The 19,579-nt window shown below is 34.4% G+C and overlaps 1 protein-coding gene across 2 annotated transcripts in view; it reads right to left on the reverse strand.

Moving 5' to 3' along the window:
* lrrc4ca (leucine rich repeat containing 4C, genome duplicate a) overlaps window positions 1-19,579 on the reverse strand; it is a 212,880-nt gene that overhangs the window by 113,766 nt on the left and 79,535 nt on the right. For both annotated transcript variants that reach the window (XM_042753570.1, XM_042753566.1), the window contains exon 2: window positions 15,495-15,590. The gene's annotated coding sequence lies outside the window, so the exon portion shown is untranslated. The remainder of the gene's footprint in view (window positions 1-15,494; window positions 15,591-19,579) is intronic.

Below are 19,579 nucleotides of genomic sequence, written 5' to 3' on the forward strand. Positions count from 1 at the left end.
TTGACAAGCGACACTGTTTTCTATAGGAAAAACTGCTTTTATTTACTAATCCAAAATTGGATTAGCTGAACTATAATGTCCATTATAAACCAGTATCCACTCCTGATCTGATGCTTTATGGGTAATACTGAAACATGGCAAATTCCCTGCGGCTTTAAACCATGAATGGTGGTTCTTAAGTAGTGTGGCTTCATTGGATCTGCACTTTGCTAAACTATAACCTCAGGGTTGCTACTCGCTGTTCCACATGAATGTACAGTAGTATGTTAAAGCGTAATTGTGAGCAACGGGACTGATTTTGAGTGTCTGCCAGGGAGCTTCATTGCGGCTATTTGCAGACTGAGGATTCACAAGTCAAGTATACTAGCAAACAAGTGCAATGCCACATAACAGTGCATTTAGGTGATGCATACTAATAGATTTATCAACAAAATGCTTACAATAGTATAAAAAGATGGTGTGAATTGGTTTGTTGTGTGTTGACCACTTTTTACAGGAATTTAAATGACTATTTTGCATAAATGCAGAGGCAAAATATTAACATTTTAATGTTCTGTGAAAACAGCATGTGAAAAGAGTAGCATGTCAAATGTATAGTATTCATAAACGAGTCAAAATGTACCTGGAAAACTACTTTACAATCCCATGAGGCCATGGGAGAATGGCAGTAAAGCAATGCAACAGCCAACGACATGATGAATTTAGTGCATCCAGATTACACTCATACGGTATAAAACATATTTTAACAATCATGAAGGAATTACTTTCAAAAGAATTAGCTATTTAGAAAGTATATGATTTTAGACAGAGCCAGTCAATTGTTTAGTTCTTGAATGAATCTGTTTTTTGAATGAATCTTTTGAATGATTCGTTGACTTTGAAGTTCCTTATTAAAATCCTTAACATTAATGCTGTTGGATGGTACTATGCATCTTGGGATGCTGCTGTATGAATTAGACTACTTAGTTTCAATTCAAGAAACTGCTGTATTGCCACATAAATAAATAAATAAATAAATAAATAAATAAATAAACAAACAAACAAATAAATAAATAAAGTAAAATAAAAAAGAAAGAAAACGACGACTCTTACCAGTTCACTAAACTTCTTTTAAAGTAAGATCTCTGCATAGGGTTGCACAGCTACCCGACATTAATCAAGTAATGCACATCAGGGGAATAATTTATTTTTGAAACAAATCCAGGACAAGCAGCATCCAGCAATGATTCCTGCATAATTGCTCCCTATGTGAGAGCAGCAAGTGCTCAGTAAAGAGAATTTACAGTTTATATAATCAGATGTGATGCTGCTATCAGCAAACTGCAGTTGACAAAAAGTGAGTGAATTTTACAATATCAAGCAAGCACTGTGTCGATAGCATACGACAAAGATGCAAAGCCCAGATTGCATGCATTTCAGTTTTATAAATCGATACAAACACCTAAACACTTGAAATAAATTGTATGTTTTGCAGTTTATTCAATTTACTTAATTCAAATGAGCTAATGCAACATTTTTTTTTTCTGTCAAGTGTAATCAATTTAAATTTGTAAAACAGAAATTTACTTAGACTAATCAGTTTGTGCTTGGACTACCTCTCCATCCGAACAGGGCACTTCCAATTCCCAGCATGCTTTGAATAGGACATGGATGGTTAGAAAGAGAAAATCTGAATTCAGAATTGCATGCTACGCTTACATTTTCTGACATAAAGATATACGAAGTAATGAGATCCAAGCATGAATTAATCACTCTTTTTAATGACATCCAGTTCACAAAACAGAACTAAATTAATAATATAATATAATATAATATAATATAATATAATATAATATAATATAATATAATATAATATAATAATTATTTCTAAAGCATTTTATTTATTAATTTTAACATTTACTTATACATTGTTATATTTAAAAATTGTGGTATCAGTTTTTAGCTAACATGCACTAACAATGAACAGTTGTAACAGATTAATATATGCGGCAACAAATGCGGCAACCCACCTTAGGTGGGTCTAAGGTAAGATGCCAGTCCAGTCTGTGCTGAAATGCTGCTGTCAATCAAACAATCATGGGAGGGGCCTGTTTTTGTGACGTCACACAGACAGGCATTTGAGATCGGCTCGATTTGAGAAAGGGGAAATTATTTAACGAGATTAAAAAAAAAAAAAACACTGGGTGGATTTTTATCATTATAGGGTGGTTGTGTACACACACTGCCAACACGCATTTCAGTTCAAACAGCTTGTAAAAGTGCATGTAGCATCCGATGACCCCTTTAATGCATTAAATAACATCAACTAATGGGAACTTATATATAATATTGACAAACAAAACACACTGACAAAAACCAAATTAAGTTTAGGGAAATAATTTTTTGAGCGAATCATAAAATTATGCAAAAACAAACCAAGCAGATCTCGTTCGGGTACAGTAAATAGTTTTAATTTTGTGCTGTTGTGCGAGAAACCATGTTCATACAAATGTTTCCTGCTGTTTTTACAACCCTCATGGAAATTCAAGTCTGAAGTGGGGGGGTCTGTCTCTGTGATTAAACCATCGAGCTGCGAGCCAATCTGGCAGGCCGTAGTGCGAGACCGGTTTTGGGCTCACGTTCAATAACGTACAATACAGCTGACAAACATTCATGGTTGTGCTGTCACTGACACGCATGACCAAATGTTACTGCGAGCGATGCTTCTGCTCTGGAAAAGAGCCTCTCACGGTGCAGGCTGACAGAGCTGAGAGGTAATCATTTGCCATGGAGTTTAAGCACATCAGTGCATACATATTCATTACACCATCAAGCCCTGTCATGGAATACAATAGGAACCAGGAACTGAAAGAGAGAGAGAGAGAGAGAGAGAGAGAGAGAACTGAAGAGCTTGAGATGCAAAGGACCTACCAGGAACTACTTTATTTAATTTAACAGCTTTATTTAATTTATCTTTTTATTTACAGTATAATTACAGCTGATTTGATAGCATAGAGTATAAACACATTAAATTAATACATTTGACTTCCATAGTGTGACCTAATTGGGAGTGAAACCTATTCAACAAGATAGAATGAAGCCAAAACAAACACAATTTTGATAAAGTAATAATTAAATAACTATTTAGCAATTGGTTTACATTAGGGATGCATTGATATTCAAATTCCAGCCGATGACTGTTATGGATAACATAAATATTAAATATCTGTACTATTTGCACTGGAAACGGATGGGAAAGAATTTAATCTAGTGGAAATGTTTGGTACTGCAGCCACACAAAATCTTACTGAAAATTATTATTTTTTATTATTATTAGTATTATTTATGTATTTATTTTTATCCCATTTTCTCTTTAGTTTTGGAGTAAAACATGTTTTGGGAAGTATTTATTTCATATACAATTTTAAAAAATACTTATTTTCCCCCTTTCTTCTTTTTCATTACAATAAACAAAGTGTTTTGAGTGTCTAGAAAAGTGCTATATAAATGTAACAAATTATTAAACTATAACTTAAAAAATGATTATAACAGGTAATAAATGAATTATAACTACTGCATAAATATAATTTTATACAAAGAGGCCCCAAAATACTTATTATTATTATTATTATTATTATTATTATTATTATATACATTTATTTAACTTTTCTCTTTTTTTTTGGACCACCATTAAATGAATACCAAAGGGATAATATTGGCTGATTACGATTATAGTTCCAATATATTGTACATTTACATCATCCAGTAATCCATGTGACATTGGTGTAAAAGGAAAAGTTATTGCATTTTAATGAAAATAATTGCATAATTTAATGAAAGGTCCCACTTTATAATAGGCAGCCTTAACTACTATTTACAGTACTTGCATCAAACAAATAGTATAACGTACTTACTGTGTTCATATTGTATTGCACAACACTTTTGCTGCTATTAAGGTGGGATATGGGTGGTTAGGAACAGATTTGGTGGAATAGGTAAGGGTGGGTTAAAGTGTAAAGGATGGGTCAACAGTATAAATGTAATTACAGAAATTAATAACAAATGTAATTGCAAGTAGGTATTTTTTTTTAAATATAAGTACAGTGTTAAAACATGTATATACACAATAAATGCATTGTATTAAATGGTTAATTAAAATGCAAGTACACAGTAGTTAAGGCACCTAATATAAAGTGTGACCAATGAGGAAAATTTAAAGTATTTTTATTTATTTATTTATTTTATCAATAAATCGATCACTATAAGAACACAAAAGTGCATAAAAAGGTAAAGAGGGTCAAATTCATGTTTAATGTCAGTAGGCCTAGCATTCCAGTTACCTCATATCAAACATGTAAGCATGATTGTAAAGCTTTTCATCACATCCATATGTCACCACAAACAAAAACCAAACTGATACATGGTGTACTTCTCAAACAGCCCTACAAATCAACCACCTTTCAACATCACTGTCACTGCTGACCAATCAGAATTGACTGTGAAGCATGTACACTACTGCCCTCAAGAAACTTTTTCTTTTTCAGTCAAAGACACTTGATGCCACATTTTCAAGAGTCTGCAGGCGAAGGTAGAAAACATATCACCCACTCCAAAGGTGTGGAGATGGCCAAGGATCACAAAACCATTTACTCAACCCTGCAGGATTTGCCCATTCAAGACCTGCTGAATCATTTAATGAGACACATCCTGTGATTTTTCCCCTCTTACTGAAGGCTCGTGAGTTGACAGGCCTCACTTTTCAGTTGCCATTTTTAGCGTCTGTTTCTTTCAATTACCCCGAACTCAACTGGAGACAAGAGTCAACACCCGAATGAAATGTGACAGTGTGACAACATCGAAACTAGGCTCTTTTCCCTTACTTTTTTCCTCACTTTATCCATTGCTTCCTCCTTCCTGGGGCGTTCCGTTCCCTTACGTTTTTTTATACTCGAGATGAAACGGCAAAATGGGGATTGAAACCTGTAATCAAACACAGATGTGGTGTTCTACATACAGATGAATGCCACCATGAGCGACACTTCACTGAGGTAATTCCAGCAAACAGGCAATTTGAGCGCCCGCAACAGCAACTTAACAGTGTGAGTCCACATTCATCTCTGAAGAGACACTCAGGCGAACCAAGTTTATAGGCTCTAATTATCCTTCGATGACGGCGGAGAACTGTGAAAACACGTTAACTCGATTTTAGCTCTTGAAGCGTGTCGGAGTGCCGGCGAACCTGACTTTTCGAGATGGGAGGGAATGAAAGTCCTATCGTGTTACCCTGCGACTCGTTACCCTGCCTGTTTATAAGAGGAAGAAGTCCTCTGATCGTGACACTTACTTAGATCCCTCGACTCCTACTGGTCTTCATATGGCGAGGAAAGAAAGAAGAAAGACCACAGCCTGCTGATACGAGCACACACCCGAACCAGAAGACTGCTTTCGGCGAGCCATCCAACTGTGCAAAGCATTGTGAAGTGTGTATCCTTGTCTATTGCTATAAAAGCAGCGTTGTTGTAACATTTTCCACCATGGGTGCTCTTAAATAATTGACCAGTGCTTTGATTCTCATTCTTTTTAGTAAAAATGTCTTGTGTTTTTGATAAGGGAATCATCTGATGCCATTCCCAGTGCCTGTGTGAGATCTAGGCTCTTTGGGAGTCCCTTTTATGTCGCAGAATGCTGTTCTTACAGACCACGCAAAATACATTGGGAGGGAATTCGCTAAGAATGAATTGCGCTAGACATTTGTATTGTTTATTTGCTTGCAGTGCATTGTTTTCGTATCCAGTTCAATGCAAGGAATTATGCAAATCCCTTAATGGCACCTACCCCCCAGAAAATACATTGTATAAAGTAAACCCATGAAATTTAAATGGCAGCTGTGGTTGCCAGATCTTTACTGTAAAAAAATATGGCAGCAACATTTTAGGTTGTATGTACCTGAACTTAAATTTATATGTCATTAACTGATATAATGTTAATATTCTATCTATTTTGAAATAATGTATAATATATTGATAACCACTTTAGGCAGTAAAAGAGACACATGGTAACACAAGTGACACTAAAATAAGACAATACATGTGTACAAGCTTAATTACAAAAAAAAAAAATAATAACAAAAAATATGATTATTTACTGTATACAAAATACCATCAAATGTAAAATGTCACAGGTAATTGTGGGAATTTCAGTTCACATTGTTTACTGTAGAAGTTGAATGTTTGCTTTCACTGCTAAAATCTGCTAATTTAACAGTATTTTACTGTAAGGTAACGCAAAACGTTCGGCTTGATTATTACATAACTATTTTACACTGACAATTTTGTATGAATTTGTACATTATGAAAAAGCACCAAAACGTATGAATTTTAGAAGAAAGAAAACACCTTTAAACATTATTGGGTTGTACAAAATGTACAGTACAAATGCAATTATATGAAATCATACAAATTAGCCACAACTTCACAGAAATGTTACAAATTCCTATGAGATTGTGTTGCTTTTTTACTATGGAAATTTTCCATTAAGCAATTATGATTTAATCATCATCTGAAGAATACCTGCTGAAATTGATCGTTAGAAAACATACTAATGTTTCTAGTCAAATAATTGCATTGAAGCCTGACTTCTGTCAAATCTGATTGCGCAAATAGCAGCAAAGTGTCACAATCTTTAATAAGCCCAGTTTACAAAGTTGTTACTGAGAAAAATCAACATCAGTTACTAATTTAAATATACATATTGTTATATTTAATATGCAAATGACAGGTGGTTAGTGAATTTTGGCCAATATCTAAGCCAATAATTATTGTTGTGTTGTGACCAATAGCAGATAGTTCTTAACATTTTAAATGTGTAATGTCCAGTATCAAAAATAAACAGAAGTGACATTTTAGCTAAAGGTTTTTTTTTTTTTTTTCTTTTTTTTTTTCTGTAACATAAAATACGATGCATTACAATATATGCAATGCAAGTATATCAACTACTAAACACATGACATACGCCTGCCATACCGTTTCCATTTTGCGAGCCTGAAAAGCTCATCCACTAGGGTTCAGATATGAATGGATTTAAAACAATTTTAAACCAGTGGGCAATACTGAGAAAAAATTAAGCTGGGTAATAAATGTAAGCTTTTTTTTAATCCTCGTCTGCAGAGTAAATTGAATCCCAGACTGAGTTCCAGTGGAGGAGAAGCCAACCCTAAGTGGTAATAGATTTTCTTTGAAGGATGCAGTACAGCAGGGGCAGCGGCTGCTTTCTTTTATGGTTCCATATCTCGACAAAAACAACTCCTCTCCTTCTTTGAAGAAACAACTGGTGCTAGGCTTCCTACATTGTATGGAATGTGAATAAGCCTTTTGTTAAGGCTGAGGCTGAAAATCTTTGATAATCATTCAATTATTGACGAAACAGTGTTGTAAATATGCAGCTTTTAGTCTGAACTGAATTTTTGTTAATTAAAAACAAATTTAAAGGTAAATCTAAATATTACATGGAAAACTTGAATTTAAACTTAGAAAAGCTGTCTTGGCAACTGAAATAAATTACACTTGAAATAAATAAAATAAAGCTAAATAGAAATAAAAAAGAAAAAATATATATATATAAAAAAAAAAACATAAAAAAAGCACAGGCGGGAATGTATATCATGTCTGTCTACATGCGAACCGACTCAGAGAATCCACAGGAGTCCAGCCGGAGTTCTGCTTGAAGTTGTAATGCAGGCCAGAGTGACAGTCCTTCAGCATCCATTAGTGGAGAGGAGAGAGAGAGAGACGAGTAGATTGAAGGATTGCTGGTGAGGGGGAGGTCTGGATGACCTGGGGGAGTTTCAACCATCTACACATTGACAAGAGAGAAGAGGACCACTTGTCCCTGGAGCCCCACGAGGTGAAAAAAGCCTGGACTGGTTTTCAGGCACACATCCTCTTCACATTCACACATTGGCATTAAAACAAATATGACATATGCTGTTCATGCTATGGTGTGATTTTGTTGGTATGGGTTGATTGATTATGAGTGAATTGCGTGTTTATGATGTGACCTCTAAACTGTAACTGTGTTAAAAATTACATTTGAAACAGAATTTTAATTTTTGAGTGAACTAATCCTTTAAAACCAATGAAAAACAATAGCTGTGTTTCTGTTTGTTTGGATAATAAAGCAAAGCAGCAGTTGAAAAAGATCAAGGAGTAGTTCGCTTATTAAGATTGTGATTACTCAGCACCAAGCTAAGCATCATGAGTTTGTGATAAGTGGAGATTCTTAGCACGTTCAGATATATATTTAGCATGAGCTTTCTTGCATTTCTCACATTATCACCTTGCACTTTCAGCCTTTTTTCTTCTTCTCCGCTTCATTTCTACTGCCAGTCACAATGTATTCTGCATTTGATTTATAGTTGCTCTTAATGTTTGTGCTGGAGCCATAATTCAGGGGTGGGAAACAGAGTCTCTTGGGCCTGGATCAAAGCTGGCGCTGTTCTCACATGGGTCCAGGTGTTTGAGAGTCACGGCAGGAAAGCAATAGAGCCGAGAAGCCCAACACTCACGGAATAAGATGAATGGATGAAAGAAAGCCATGATCAGAATGGAATACTAGCTTACTACTAACTATATACTGCTTAGAATACACTATTCTATGTATTAAAATAGTCTGTATAACTATACTCATGCAAATATATCCATTATTGCTGTTGTTGTTACTTTTAATAATATTATATAAAATATAGAATATTATATAAAACAATATAAATAATAATATGTATACACATATACACTACATACACACATTTAGTATAAATTTATACATGGATAATTCTAGTTAGATACTTCTATACACTACTGGTTGGCCAATAATGCAATCACAGCAGATTGATTTCTTCTGGCAATGCACTAAATCCTAAGTTGCTTCAGGGGATTGTCACTGTAATAACTGTATTAAGTGACTTTGGATAAAATGATCTGCCAAATGACTTCTTACTTCTATGTCCTATAGGAAAGCAGTATAAGATCCGAGACAGGATACCACAGGGATTATGGGATGTGAGGTGAGTTTCGAAGTAAGCCACTTAAATGTATAAGATAGCGAGAGACTGAGACATCACACATCCAGGTCATGCAGGGCACTAAGTGAAGCATGACACCTTTCCTAGCATCAGTGATTTTGCGCTAGCTGCTGCTGTCTAAAACATGCATTGTTCCACAGTGGGCACGCAGCATGTTTGTGGCCTTGAGAGGAACTGAGTTCATACATCCAATGAAAAACAACATGACACCAGTTGGTTAAAAGTAACTGGGCAAATAGTTCAGCAAAGTTAGTTCTGCACAAACATGGTAAATGTCATACTTGAGAGCGGGAGTGCTGTGCATTGTGAAGCAAGAAAAAAAAAAGTATTATCATCAAGCAATTGAGATGAGCTTTCATGGAGACTCTAAAGGTAAGGCACATGGATTCAGATGCCTCTGGGTTGGGCAAAAATCTTTAGAACTAGCTCCCTTTCATCAAACTGGCCATGTGCTGCAGAATGTTAAATTGGAACGAAAGGAAGGGGAATTTACTGATTTGCAATTTAAAGTAATGCAACATTGTAACAGTTTGGAGCTGGTAAGATTTTAATGTTCATGCTTATGCTCATGCTCACCAAGTGTGCATTTATAAAACAGTAATATTAAAAAAAATAAAAATAATAATAATAATAATAATAATAACAGTACACTTTAAAATAACTCTTATTATTTAATAGATTTTCATTTATTCATATGAATAAATGAATGAATGATGCATTTAATATATATATATATAAATTTCCGAGACAGGATGCATTTATATATATATATATATATATATATATATTAATAAATTTTATATATATATATAGATATATATATATATATTATATATATATATATAATTATAGATAAATAAGATGATATATATTTAAAAATTTATATAGATCTATATATATATATATATATATATATATAAAAATGCATCCTGTCTCGGAAATTATTATTAATGAATTATATATAAAATTTATAATTCATTAATAATAATTAATTTTAACAGAATGTCCCCACAAATCTACATTTCTGCATTTCATTTCGTGCAGCACAATCTCAATGTGAGAGCGAGTTAATATATTTATAAATTAATTTTATATTTAAACAATAAAGTAAATTTAGGAATTTAAAATTGTGCATTTGTTAATTAAAAAAAAAAAAAAAAAACCTCTTTCACAAGTTACGTTAACAAATTTATTTTTGAAGTTGCATTCCCTGAATTGAACTGATGCTGCTGGAATGTAAATTGAATTTAAATTCAGTGACCTTCTCAGTTCAGTGCTGTGATGTGACCCTGATGCTAAATAATAATAATAAAAAAAAAATATATAAAAAAAAGAATGTGCCTTGCTTGACCCTGAAGCATCTCTCCTACCCGCGACTGCCATCATTATGGTCTCACAGTGGACTGCTGAAAAAAGTTTGTCTCCAAAAGCCAAAACAACATGGCCTCGAATCCCACAGGAAAACAGGGCAAGTGTCTTTCTGAACCCAGTGAACATTAACTGAAAAGGTCTTTTTACTTCAAGGAGTTCCTTCAGCCAAAGACCTTCATACTGAGTGTGCTGAATGTCTCACGGACAAGAAAAAAAAAAGCCTTAAAAAAGTTTCTTATCTACACACGTTTGTGAGCATAAATAAAGCATTTTAATTGGGGGCTGATGCATATTAATTGAAGGCTGATGCATATGACCTGAAAAAAAAAAAAAAAAAATTCCTGACAGCTTTAAGCTGAGATGAGTTTTTATCTAATACATAAAGAGAAAAGAAGTAATGCTTAAAGATTTAAAGTCACCATAAGTCCTAATGTGCGAAGAACAAAGAAGTTTAGAGAGAAAAAAAGTGCAAGACAGTCCTATCCATGTATGATTTTAATGAGGTTGTCCCCTCATCTTCCTCTTTAATGAATATTAAATGCCCAACCCCCATTTAAATATATCTGTATGTGTAACCCCAAGCTGAGAATAAAGGTCTATCACATCTATACTATGCTCAATGGGAGCCTTCAAAAAAGGCGGGAAAGGGCCTTGAGAGAAAGAGATGTTTGCTACCCAGCATGCCTCTCACGTACTGTCCTAATTTCAGTCGGGTATGAGGAGGAGAATTGCGGGGCAGAGCGCATCATACACACTCCTTGAGGTTTGAGACATCAATGGCAGTTAAATCGTACCCTGTGTGTTGTCAAATAAATGCAACCACGGCCAACTGGGTGGTACTGAGGGCCAAGGGTGCCAAGCCAGGCAGTGCTGTAGGTGCAAAGCAATGAGTTTTACATGTTTATCATATCAAAATATGCAGTATATTTTGTTTGAATTATACAATATTAATGAATCTTTATAACATTAACAGACTAAAATGATTTTTTTATAAGATGATTCATTAAAGTTAGTCAGAAACATAGTGCACAATCAGTGTAGTCTGATTTACAAAGAAAGAACTCTTTTGATTCACATCTACAAATGACTCTTTAAAAACATACTGTGCAACCAATGCAGTCCAAATCTCAAACAAATTACTCTTTTGAGAAGATAAGGTTTTCTGCTTTTTAGTGACTCACAAACAAATGAACAGCACAACCAGCGCAGTCTGATTCACAAACAAAAAACTCTTAAGGCATGTTCACCCCAAGAATGATAAGTATAATGGTAAACTACAAAGCTTCATAAAAAAAAAAAAAAAAACCTACTCCATACCACAGTTCGAATGATAATGATGCAGAAGAACAAAAATGACTCCTGTAAGGGCCAATTATTTTTAGTGGCTCAGAAACGCACAGCTCAACCAGTGTAGTCTGATTCATGAACAAATTACTCTTATGAACCAGTTATGTTTTAGCAAAAACATAAACATCAAAAACATACAGCACAATCAATGTAGAATGATTCACATGAAAATTAATGGATTCTTATGAGTCACTGTTGTAAAAACATACAGATAAACTTTGATGAACAAGCTCATGATTCTTATGAGCTGGTTCACAAATAATTACTCATATGGGCCATTCTGTTTAGAGATTTAGTAAACCTAATCAAGGACTATAGAATACCCAAGAGGTATCACTCGCATAGTTTTGAATGGGGAAAAATGCAACGCTTAATATGGTCGCTCAATCGCAGGAAGCCCCGCCTTCTGAATGAAAGAGCCAATCGCTAATCAGTAAAGTCATCGCGTCACTGCAGCTGCCGTTAGAAGTCCTGGTTGCTATAGACACTGTCAGCGCTCTGAGACGTGCGCATGCACATTTTTATAATGCTATTTGAGCAAAAGGAACAACATTAATGACACAATTGTTGTCAGATTTCATTGGTGATTTCAAATATAAAATTTAATCGTAAGCTTAGTGAACAGTTATGGAGAATTTGATGTTTCCCCATTCAAAGTGATAGGAGCTGCACTTGCATGCCCGAGACTCATTTCAAAGATGGACGTCGAGTGACATGACTTGCCTTAAAGGGACTTTGGCCTAATGTAAAGTGTGACCAGTGTAGAATCATTTAAAAATAAGCCGGTTTTTTTTAGTGAATCACAAAGATACAGCACAACCAGTGTAGTCTGATACACAAAGAACTGACTTTCATGAGCCAGGTCTTTTTAGCAAATCAAAAACAAAAGTGTAGAATGATTTACACAAAAAAAAAATGATTCCTGAAAGCCTATTTTTTTAATAAAGAATCCAAAAAGCTGATTCACACAAAAAAATACCCTTATGAGCAGATTCTTTTTAGTGACTTAGAAACATGCAGTGTGACACTTTCCCTTTTAATGGTTGTTTATTCATTCGAATAGCAGATCAAACAATACATGTGCTCTTTTAAGCATGGTTGACACACTAAAGCTGCTTATTCAGAGATGCTTACAGACCTAGCTGAAAGAGACGAAGGCAAAAATAATTCAGCTGTCAAATCAGCTTTGAAGGGCACTTCTATCAGACTGTTGCTCACGTCAGGCTGGAACACATGCCACTACAAAACAGTATAATCAAAGGCAACAACTTCACTTAATAGCTAAAGATGTTCTGTGTGGGACTATCATAGCAATATCCAATCAAATCCAATTAACTTCTTGGAGCCTCCCCTCCAGAAAAGTGCATTACAGCAGGATTAAGCCGCTATCTGTACTGGACTTGATTAATGACCATGTTAATTAATGCTGAAGGGGCTCGTTGGAGCGGTTCCTCACGTACAGCCACTCAGTGATCCAGCGGCGATGTGGGGACCAGGCAAATAGAACCATCACCAGAACAGACAGCCTGTCCCACAAACACTTGTATACTTTAACAGAGTATTGGCTGTGGAAGAGCTAAAGTTTGGCCTTCAAAGTACTTCTAAACTATTGTATAAACATCTACATCTATACATTTATTGAACTATTAAAACTACACTAAATTGTTTCCATCAATTTAATTAAATTGAATTGAATTGAAATAAATTAATTAATTAATTTGAAATGTTGCTTTGGCAACTAACTGAAATAAAATAAGTTTCATTTTAAGTACTAAAAATGTGAAAAAATAAAGTTGAACAGAAAAGTGTTCATAAAAATTATGAAAATGACAAAGACAACACAACAAAATGACTAAAATGTAAACTATAATTAATATGAACACTGAAAATATAAATATAAAAGCTAAAATATTATTTAATACAATAACAGTAATAAAATAGTACTTAAAACACACATGCACACAAAAAAACAAAAGATTGTTCATAAATAATGACAAAAAAAAATTATGTCTGATACTGAAAACCTGAGAATTAGACAGAAAATAGAAAAGACATAGAAAAAGTCTTAGATCTTTGAGTTCACCTCATGAAAAATGGGGGCAAAAACAAAAGTGTTGCATTTATCATTTTGTTCAGTGTATTTTTATTTTACTGGAAGCAAATAAACAAACAAGCAAACTATATATGTAAAAAAAATTCTAAAGTAATAAAAAAATAGTACATCAAGGTCAATCATGTTACAAGCAAATTTGGGCATCACAACATTATAAAAAATGCATATTCATGATACTTTTATCTTTTTAGTATAAATGAAAAAATGGGGGGAGGGGGGTAAACATGAATAACCACTAATATTGACTGATATAATATTTAAACAAATAAAACATTAAAAAAAGACAACACTGGCAGAAAAATAATATGACACATTGTAGATCCCTATTCATAACCAATGAATAAAAATTAAGGAATCATCATGAAAATTTGCTTTATTTTATGCGACACATGAATCAAATTAAAGTCACTATTAAATGACCAATATATACACAACTGTGATTGCACATTATTTAACTCTATAATAATGAACTGTAAGCATTACACTCCTAAACAAGAAGTAATTTACCGTTTTGACTCATTTGTACACATCCTGTTCTGTATTTCCTTTATCACTCTTACATGAAAATAGCAATGCATAATGTCCAGCAAATATATCTAATAGTAGCCTATAGCTAAATCACTACCTCTGAAGCTCCATGCATATTTCAACAGCAAATACAGACTCTCCAGAGAAATTGAAATATAGCCTCAGTGTTTTGAAGATTCTAATCAAACGTGAACATTTGAATAAAACAACTCTTTATCTCATCAACAACAAATTATATCCAGAAAACACAAAACACCAAGCACTACCCTTTATTCACAGCGGTGCCACTCAAAATAGCCTCAAGGTAAAGTGGTTCCCACTCGTCGGAAACCATGCGAACAAATTTAACCGATTGCAATCTTGGGGCAACAGTTCATCCTGTTGTTTATTCAAGCTCTAAAGACACTCACAAACCATCCAAAATTGTGTAATTATGAAATCTCCATCACATAACAGAATCTGATTAAATGACTTTTGTCATTAATTAATATGAAAAGCTCATCTCGGATAGGCCCACCGAAGCCTTTTGGTGCTAGAAACATCTGTTAGCTCCACATGTACACTAGTGCTAATCTGCGTTAGCCTCTGATGGATGTAATTAACAGTTATCCAACACGTTCTCATTTGTCTTGTTAAGATAATTGCTGATAGGGTTGCGAGAGGCTCTCTGCTGGAAACGTCAGGGTTGGGAAGGTGATCTGATCATTGTAGGTCTGTTGAATCGAAATGACACTAAATACACCAGAGTTTGAAAACATGTTAACTGGTTTTTACCTTTTAATGAATTTTCAGTTCTTTTATCCAGTCATTTCCATTGATTTTTAACATTTTTAGAGATTACGCTCATGAAGAGTAATTTAAGCATTATGAGTTTAGCAGAAGTAGAAAAATGTAGAAAACATGCATGATTTTAACCATTTTATTGTTATATTTTACTAAATGATACCAACTTAAGTTACATTTTCCAGCAGGATAGTCAATGCCAATACACAGTGTGGGGTTAGGGTTAGGGTTAGGGTTAACATAACCCTAACCCTACACACAACATTTTACTGTGGTAAAAACATTTGTACTTACCCGTTTGATGACAGTTCAATCAAGACTCCAGTAAATCCAAATAAACTCCAACCTCTGATTCTCCGTATTAGAAATCCACACCCATCCAGCTCATACCTGGAGCAAAAATACAGATTTTGAATTCTGGGAGAAGATAAATCAGATTACATTTCTGATAATATCAAGCTTCTTTTATATCGCTATATGACTGTCATATTGCTTTGAGATAAACTTTTAGATTGAGACTTTCTCAGATCACAGATTTCAATGCTTAAACCCACATAGCAAATGTCTTCTGGCCCAGATCCGGGCCACACAATCACTTTTCCCTCGGCCCAAGTGTTGCAAAGAATGACGGCCCTGAAGTGGCCCAGAACTGGATTACAGACAAGGGCCACACATGGGCCATAACCGGGCCGAATCTCAGCCAGTTAATCACCCTGAACTGTCCCTGAACTGGGCCAAAACAGGTTTTATTATTGGTGCCAATTCTCAGCCTTAAGTAAACCAGAATCTCCAAATCTGAGCCACACTTGAGCCTTATATAGCCCAGACCAAACCCAGACAGCAAGCAGTTTGTTGGATTTCATGCGGGCCAGATGTGGGCCGGATCTGGACCAACACTATATTGCTGTCTGGGAATACAGAATCTTAATATTTCAGATTATTGCCTTGTATATTACTATAATCACAATTATTCATTTTGTGACATGCTTTGGTAAACCAGACAGCAACATAGTGTTGGCCCAGATCCGGCCCACATCTGTACATTAATGTACACACAAACTATGCCAATAAAGTACATTAAACTGAATAGAAAATCTGACTTAAAACTCACACATCATGTAACTGTGCAATTTAAAAAAAAAAAAAAAAAAGTAAAATTAAAAAAAAAAAAAAAACCTTTTGCATTGATTTTTCTATTTATTTTTATAAAGAACAAATCAACCAATAAAGAGTGAGTATATAAAGAATGCATTCTATAAGAGAAACGTAACAGATAGACACATGTAACTTAATCATAATAATTTATTACAGGTGTGTCAAAGAGCAGTACCACAGTAGTCCAAATGACGATACATTGTAGTTGCAGTCCTCTCTGGCAGAATATAATAGTAGTGCGAGGAGCAGGGAATAATCTAAATTGTTAAACGCTGAAAATACTATCCCGATCCACTCCGTTAAGGCGCGCGTTTCTCATTCAAAACACATGCAAAACACGCATCACTGGAAACACGGCATGTCGCAATCTATGACGAAACCGGCGAGAGCCAATGAGCGTTTGATATCGCTGCCGTAAAACTTGTTGTAAAACTTATTAACGGCACATTTTTCAATTGTTACTATAGCTACAGAGGAAGGAGATGCATATCGCCGATGAATGCGGTTTGAATTTGGATCTGTTCCTCACACCAAGCATCACATGGATACAGAGGATTTAAATAAAAAATAAAATACTTTCATGATCATTTTATTTAATGCTTGTGCATGACAGCATACTAATAATAATGATGTGCCTCATGGTAAACCAAATAATTATTACATGATGGTTAAATGATCTCTCTCTCACTCTTTCTCTCTCGCTCTCTCTCTCTCTTTTCATGTAAGGATTCTAAGATTATTTGTAGCTACCAAGAATAATAATATAAAATTTAATAAAATTTTAATTAAGTGCAGTTTAATGCACTTGACTAATTTGCTTAATTTTGAAGATGATAATGTTTCATTCTGTTTTGACTTGCCATTTCAAAGACTACATATTAACAATACTACACTTCGTTAAAAATGTATGTTGTGATCATTAACCATTATCATGCATCTTGTTTATCATGGGTCACATAATATGCTGCCAGATCATAGCCTGATTTGGGCCACATATCACCTGACTGATCTGGGCCACACTCCTCCCACCAACAATCGGCCCTCATATTGTTTGCCGGATCACCGCCCTGCCGTCATTGCCACACATGGCCCAGCTCTGGCTGAAAGGGTACATGCCATTGCCGACAGGAGGCCAGCAGTGCCAGCTTGAGGCCACATTTGGGCCAAGTCTGTTTGCTATGTGGGAAAGAATTCAGAGTTGAACGAGTGTTTGGCAAGAGACTTTGAAACTGTAGTTTCCTATTCTACAAGTTAAATGACAGTAAAACTGCATTTATCTTAATTAGGGTGACAGCTGTAAATTTCACAGATAATTTCAAACTAAATACAAGTAATTAAGCTTCCAATTTCTATATGCTGAAAACTATGAAAGCCCATTTCCTAAGAAAGTTTTTCTTCATTTTTAAAAGCTATGCAATACTTTTTTCTTCTTAAAAAATAATTCAAAATTATGTGAGATATAAACACATAATTCTGAAAAAAAGATAAACTCTCAATTTTGACCCCCCCCCCCCCCCCCCCCCCCCCCCCCCCCCCCCCCCCCTCACAATTTTGTTTTTGTTTTCAAAACACATGCAGAATAAAAACAAAAATAAAAAGGTAATTCTGATTTTTTTTTTTTTTATCTCGCAATTGTTTTTTGTTGTTGTTGTTGTTGTTGTTTGTTTTTTTCACCACAGGAAAAAAAAAGTAAAATGTGACTTTTTCCTCACAATTCTTAGAAACAAAGTAAGAATTGTGAGACGAAAATGTATAATTGTGAAAAAAAAGAAAATTGCTAAAAAAGTCAGAATTGCTAAAATAAATACAAATAAATACATACATAATACATACATACATAATCAGAATTAAAGATTTCAGAAATTTGCATTTTTTCCCTCCAATTTTGTTTGCATCCCGCAATTCTGTTTTGTTTTTTTTGTTTTCCCCACTAGAAAAAGAAGGTAATTGTGACTTTTTTCTTTGCTAATGTGAGTTTATATCTCACAATCCTGACTTTTCCACAACTGCAAGTTAAAGGGTTAGTTCAACCAAAAATGAAAATTCTGTCATTAATTACTCACCCTCATGTCGTTCTAAACCCACAAGGCCTCCGTTCATCTTAGGAACACAAATAAAGATATTTTCGATGAGTTCTAAAACCTCTCTGACCCTCCCATAGACAGCAATGTAATTACCATGATCAAGGTCCAGAAACGTAGCAAGGAAATCGGTAAAATAATCCATGTGACATCAGGGGTTCAACTGTAATTTTACAAAGCTACGAGAATACTTTTTGTACGCAAAGAAAACAAAAATAATGACTTTATTCAACAATTCATCTCCTCTGCATCACCCTGGTGCCATTTTGTTGAGTATCCTCTAACACATAAATCCATGTAAACAGCGTCTGCTATTCTCTGTCAGCTGCGTTATTTGCATACTGTACATAAAGTATTCTAGTAGCTTCAAGGTCTTATGGGTTTAGAATGACATGAGGGTAAATATTAATGATAGAATTTTCATTTTTGGATGAACTAACCCTTTGATGCCTTTATCGCATTCTCTTAATTCAGTGTTTTTTTTTTTTTTTTTTTTTTTCAGAATTTAATGAAAAAAGTCAAAATTAAGGCAAAAAGTTGCAATTACCAAGCTTCAGAAAACAAAGAAAATAGCAGTATTCAATTCAATAAAATACAAAAGACTTAAGTGAATCAGTGAATTGTTTTCTTCAACCAGTTCATTGAAATCAACCATCTGAACAAACTGACTCACCAAAATGAATCATGCTTTCCAGTAACCTGATTCACAAAAATGAATTATTAGATGCACTGCTTCTATTAGCTACATACTCGAAACTAAGACAGAAAGACACTAAACTAATATGGACAGATGCAGTCTCATCTACAGGCTGTTCTCAGACATTAAAAAGTCCCATATATTTGGGAGGAAAAATTCAGATCCATCCCAGTTCATAAATGATGGAGGATACTTAGTCTTTCAATATTTATTGATCCTTTTTGGCAAGGAAGAAAAGTCTTTTCTTAGAATATTAGAAATGCTTGTTCAGGCTCAAAATTACTTAATATCCCCTTTGGAACGTCATCAGTGTCATTAAGAATGGCATATTTCTTGAATACTGAAATTTATTTGATAAAGACAGCAAATTCTGATTAACGTCAAATATGAGAGCTATGCCTCGTGTTAAAAAATTTCAGCCAGTCAGATGAAAAATTGGAATGGGT

Source organism: Cyprinus carpio, chromosome B25 (assembly GCF_018340385.1).
Source record: "Cyprinus carpio isolate SPL01 chromosome B25, ASM1834038v1, whole genome shotgun sequence".
In the NCBI taxonomy this organism is placed as follows: Eukaryota; Metazoa; Chordata; class Actinopteri; order Cypriniformes; family Cyprinidae; genus Cyprinus; species Cyprinus carpio.